This window comes from Onychomys torridus, chromosome 3 (genome assembly GCF_903995425.1).
Source record: "Onychomys torridus chromosome 3, mOncTor1.1, whole genome shotgun sequence".
Taxonomy (NCBI): Eukaryota; Metazoa; Chordata; class Mammalia; order Rodentia; family Cricetidae; genus Onychomys; species Onychomys torridus.
In genome coordinates, this window is record NC_050445.1 from 125,845,479 (window position 1) to 125,851,445 (window position 5,967).

At 45.9% G+C, this 5,967-nt stretch overlaps 1 pseudogene; it reads right to left on the bottom strand.

The window, feature by feature from the left end:
• Positions 1-645: 645 nt before the first annotated feature.
• LOC118579151 lies at positions 646-991 on the bottom strand (annotated as a pseudogene).
• Between the last annotated feature and the right edge of the window lie 4,976 nt (positions 992-5,967).

Genomic DNA, 5,967 nt, shown 5'->3' on the forward strand with positions numbered 1-5,967 from the left:
TGTCATTGCAGAGGACCCTAGCTCTGTTCCTGGCATCCACACGGTGGCTCTCTATCATTTGTGACTCCAGATCCACAGGGTCTAAATCCCTCTTCTGACTTCTGATGGCACCAGGCATGCACATGGTGCACATATATACACTCAAGCAAAACATGCATACAAATAAAATAAAATAAATAAATCTAAAACAAATCAAAAGAACAAACAATCCAAAATCCCACCCTACAGCTCTTGAGAAGCCTGTATTCACCTCTTGAGCTTTCACCTTTGCCCTGAAATAAACTTCCTCCAGGTGCCTTTCTTTGTGTCCTCTGTGAATCCCTTCTACTGTGGAGATAAGGATGAGGGCACCCAGGGAGGAACATTCCAGTCTGCCGACTTTGAGATGTGCCAGCTCTCACACACTAGTGATATTCCTACCCCACCCTGTGTTCACTCTGCGGTCCACGACAGTCCATAGGGCTGGATGGTCCGGTCACATGTCTTGATCTGAAACTGAGTCCTCGACCCTTCCCTGAAATGTCCTTTTCTTTGCCCTGCTGCTCCAAATGACTCATCACAGCAAGCCTCCCCAAGCCCTTGCTCCAGACGTGTCTCAAGTAGCCCAAGCTACATTTAATTCTCATCAACCATCAGACACAGTGATCATATTGGCCACTTCCACTGGTTGGCAGGAGGCTCTTCCAACAGTGGCTCCCATGGCTTCCACTGGAGCATTTTCCTTGCCAGATTCAGCTCATTTTCAGCCTGAAGAATCTTCTACTTTACCGCCCTGAAGCAAGGTTTCTAATTTTTTAACATCTGGTTCTGCTTTGACCATATCCAGCTTCTCAGTGGTGATCTGTTCTGTGTATTTTCTGTAGGCTACATGTTTAGGGAACTGCTTCATAATATCAAGAATCTTTGTATACAACATTGTTAGCCTCTCATGTGGAGTGTTGCACACAGCCAACCCCACCAGGCCAGTGATCTTCTTCAACAAACCCGCCATGACAGCACAATACAAGCAACGAACAATACAGCCTGAAGGAAACCTTGGATTGATCCCCCAGCTTCTGCTTCCTGAGGTTGGACTTACAGATGTGTTCCAACATGTTCTAACTACAGACTTTAATGTGGGGAAGGAAGAGTATTGTTCATGAGTTAAGGTGGAAGAAAGAATTCCAAGAATGGGCGGGATTGTCCCAGAATGGGCCTTCCTCCACTTTTCTGTCCTTACATGGCATGTTCTCTCCTGGATGTGGCATGGCATCCTGGTGCATGATGGGAAGGGGCACTTTTGCAAGGTTAAGAATATGGAGCCACCATTAGAGTGAAGACAAGCCACAAGATTAAATCCTGAAAACTACACTAGTGAGGTAGTTCAGTAGGGCACACCTATAATCCCAGCATTTAGAAGACAGGCCAGCCTGGGCTACTGAGGGAAACTGTCTAAACCAATCACCACCCCCAAATACACAGAGTGTACTTAGTTGGTAGAGGCTTGCCTATCATGCATGAAGTCCTAGGCTCCATCCCCAGTATCACAGAAGCAGAGCATGATGTTACAGTAGGACCTGGAAGGCAAGGGGGTCCAGGAATCCAAAGCCATCCTTAGCTAGGTAGCATGTTTAAGGCCATGCCAGATGCATTAGACCCTGTCTCAAAAGAAAAGGAAAGGAAAGAAAGAGAAAAGGGGGTGGTGGTGAGATATTTGCTGCCAAGCCTAATGACCTGAATCAAGCTGGCCTAAGCTACTCTTTATTGAAAGCTACGATGAAAGAGATGCTTCATCGACTTTTCTCTTGGTCCTCATAGCAATCTTGCAGTAAGATGGTATTGGCTCCCTTTTACAGATTAGGAAACTGAGGCAGAGAGATATTAGGTCTTATGGATGGTATTCAGCAAAGCTGGGTTTCAAACTCAGGTTTAAGTCCTCCTCCTGCTAGACATGGTCAAGAAGAAGGGAGTGGGCAGGGATGTAGCTCCATGAACACCAGCCTAGCAAGTGGGATGCCCAGGATACGATCCCCAGCACTGGGAGAAAAGAAGAATTAGGAAGGGACGACAGAGGTCTCGGGACTTCATTATCTCAGAGAACTCACTCATAAACTCACCCACCTGTTCCTTCAACATTTTACTTATGTCACGCACGACAGTACTGATGAACAAGAGGTAGAAGTTGGATCAGGCAAGGCCCCAGTTCTGAGAAGGGCCTTGGCTGGAGGCAAGTGAGAAAGCTCGGCTCTTGTTCATGTTATCTCCTGGAAAAGCTCCTCTGCCTGGAGGAGGCTGTGCAAGAGAAAATGACGGAAACTGCCCCAGGGGCCTCTCATGGCCGGACCAACTGGACTGACCAGCCCATGCCCGTCCCTGAGCTCCTCTTCAAGCCCTAAGTCCTTCAAAAGGCTCCCGGAAGGGGAGCTCAGAGCTACCCTGGGGACAACCCCACCCCAACCCCACCCTAGGCCCCACTCCGGCTATCATGCAGGAGCTCTGCTCTCTTCCTAAACTCCCGCTTGTGAATCTGTAATCAGTTTAATACATTTCTCAAACTTGTCCTTTGTAGTCTATGAATTTCATCCTTTGAATTCTCTAGACAAGAACTCAAAATCCACTGTTTCAGGGCACTTTGGTGGCTTTGTAAATTTCAGGGACCACTCTTGCCCTCTTTCCCCCAAGCCTAGCTCATCAAGAGAAGGGCTCTCACTGTCTCTAAAGACTTTCTAGTATTTCCATATCAGCAATAAGGATTCAAATCCTTCAGCAGTTCAGAATTAGGCATGCAAATCTCTAAGTGCCAGCCTGGAACTCTCTATGTAGACCAGGCCGACCAGGAACTCAAAGAGATCCCCTTGTCTCTGTTTCTGCTGGAATTAAAGGTATGCGCCACCACACCCAGCTGTGAGCACTTGTTGCTCTTGAAGAAGACCCAGTTTCCAGCACATGGAGTCTCACAACCATCTGTAATTCCAGTTCCAGGGGATCTGACATCCTCTTCTGACCTCCAGGGACACCAGGCATGCACATGGTGCGAATATATACATGCAGACAAAATTCTCATGCTCATAAAATTGTTGTCTGTACCTTGTTCCTCCTTTTAGGCATCCAGACTGCACTCTGTGGGTCTTTGGAGAGATATTGTCAATGCTACAGGCAGGTCTTCTGTGAAACTATTGAAACTGTACTGTTGAGGAACATTGGTTTACACTGTGTGAAGATGAGTCACTGTGATTGGTTTAATAAAGAACAGAATGGCCAATAGCTAGGCAGGAGAGAATAGGCGGGACTTCCAGGAAGAGAGAGCGTGCTGCAAAGAGGAAAGGCAGGGGTGTGAGAGAGATGTGGAAGAGGTCAGACACAAGGCACAGAGTAGACATAACTGAGCCACCTGGCAGACCATAAATGAATAAAAACAGGTAATTTAAGTTATAAGAGCTGTGGGACAAGCCTAAGTCAACAGCCAAGCTTTCATAATTAATAATACGTTTCCATGTCGCTATTTGTGAGCTGGCAGTCCCAACAAAAAAGCTTGCTACACTCTAGCTTCACGATACTTCACTTACCAAAACAGGGTTTCAGAGGCCCTCCATCTATTTGCATTTTTCCCCCCGCTCAGGGTCATCAGTCTTGGGCCCAGAGATGGCTCAGTGGGAAAAGGCACTTGCCACCAAGTCTGATGGCCTGAGTTCAGTCTCCAAAACCTAGGGTGTAAGGAGAGAACCAGAAAGTGGTCCTCTGATCTCCACAACATGGCACGTGTCCCCAAACACACAGTAAATAAATGTAATTTAATTTTTTTAAAGGATCACTGGTCTCCATAGGTAAGCTTTGGGCTCTCAAACCTCAAGGCATTTGTACAGCAGGTCCTGGGGATACTGTTCCTGACCCTCAGGCATTTTTTTCCAGAGAAACTAAGAAGTTAGGACCGACCTCATAGTTCGTTACATGTTCAGCCAATTCCAAACTGATGTTCATCTGTCTCCTCTCCTCAACACAGCCCTATCTTCACTCCTCCTTTTAAAACAGAGCCCTGGGCTCTGCATCTTCTTCCGAAATGAGCTCTCTGCAGTGAGGATGCTCAGGCACCAGGGCTCTAAGAATCCTCTCGGCCACTTCCGGGGTAAGGAGCCATTCAAGTAGCAAAGAACACATACAATTTAAATGGAGTCGGGGCTGATGGAGGAGACACAGCCCTAATGGTGATGGAGGCCATGCACTAACTCGAAGCCTGATGAAGGCAGGGTGTTGGTTTGTGCAGCGAGGGAATGTCTTGTTGGCCATAGCAACTAGCCCAGCTTTTTACCCTGTGTCTAAGGAGTCCATCTCCAAGGAAACAAGCTGTAAATGATGCAAACTAGAATGTCATTAATGTGAGGACAGGAGGTCTGGCTGCAAAACAATTGGCTTTGCTTATTGGCTCAACACGCAGTGCCATGTCAGGCAAACCCACGAAGCATACAGAATTACAGGCTGGAAGTGAGCAAGAATAACCTTGTGATACCTCAAGAACAGGGTTTGTGCCTGTTTTTCATCTCTCAAACTGTTAGCTAGTTCAACAAATACATGGGACATAGGATAGTGTAAGCCAATAATCCCAATACCTAGGAGGTAGAGGCATGGAGGGATACCATATAATTGAGGCCAACTTGGTCTGTATAGCAAGTTCTAAGCTGTCCTAAGATACACATGAAGACCTTGTCTCAACCAACAGGGCTGGAGAGATGGTTAAGAAGTTAGTAGCAGTTGCTCCTCAATCATGAAGACGAGAGGTCAGATCCAGGCATCCATGGAACACACTGGGCATCCAGAGCATACCTCTAACACCACTTTCAACAGGGTCAGAGACTGGGGCTTGCTAGCTTCCAGCCTACCCAAGAGAATGCAAACCCCTGGGTTCAGGGAGAGACCCTGCCTCAAAGGAATAGGTGGAGAGTGATAGAAAACATCTGACCCACTCCTCTGGCATCTACATGCAACAGATACATACACAAACACATACATGATCATACACTCGACACAAATAGGTGATAGATAGATAGACAGATAAGATAGATAGATAGATAGATAGATAGATAGATAGATAGATCTATACAAACAACAAAAAGATTTAAATAATTAAAGAGATTAGTGTTGTGGGATATATGATCACACCATGTGAAGATGTGTCTCTGTCTTTCCTTACCTGCCTAAGGCACCTTCTGATTGGTTTAATAAAGAGCTGAAGGGCCAATAGCTAGGCAGGAGAGACTAGGTAAAACTTCTGAGGAGAGAAAAAGGAACTCAGGGAAAGAACCTGAGAGATGGGGGATTCGCCAGCCAGATGCGGAGGAAGTTGGACATATGGTACTAAGGAGAGGTAATGAGCCACGTGGCAGAAACTAGATTAATATAAATGGGTTAATTTAAGTTTTAAGAGCTAGTTTGGAACAAGCCTAAGCTAAGGCCAAGCTTTCCTAATTAATAAAAAGTCTCTGTGTCATTTTTCAGGAGCTGGCAGTCCAAAGAAAGTGGTCCTCTGATCTCCATGTGCACATCATGGCATGTGTCCCCTACCACCCATACACACAGTAAATAAATGTAATTTAAATTTTTTTCTATAGATTAGTTGCTCACAGAGGGAATACCTGTTTTTCCTAAAATGAGCCTGCACTCTTTTGGATGGGCTGTCTCTGAATAAATATAATGGCCAATAGTTTCAGTGCATCTTTAGAGTGTATGATGCTATCTAGGGATATGGATGTGGAGTTTACTGATTTTATGCGGCCACACCCGAAAACCTGGTGTAGTTCATTACCACCTTATTTATTGCTTCCTTCAGGAACCCTTTTCCACTGTTGTAACTTCATGGTTTTTGGCTATCACACTTAGAATAGACAAGAACTGCAGGAAAAGGTTTAGTTCATCAGTTTGCCTAAGTTTGAAAGGCCCCGCTTCAGCTTCCCAGTGACTGGAATCACAGGTGCTTGCCACTGCCCCACTGGCCCA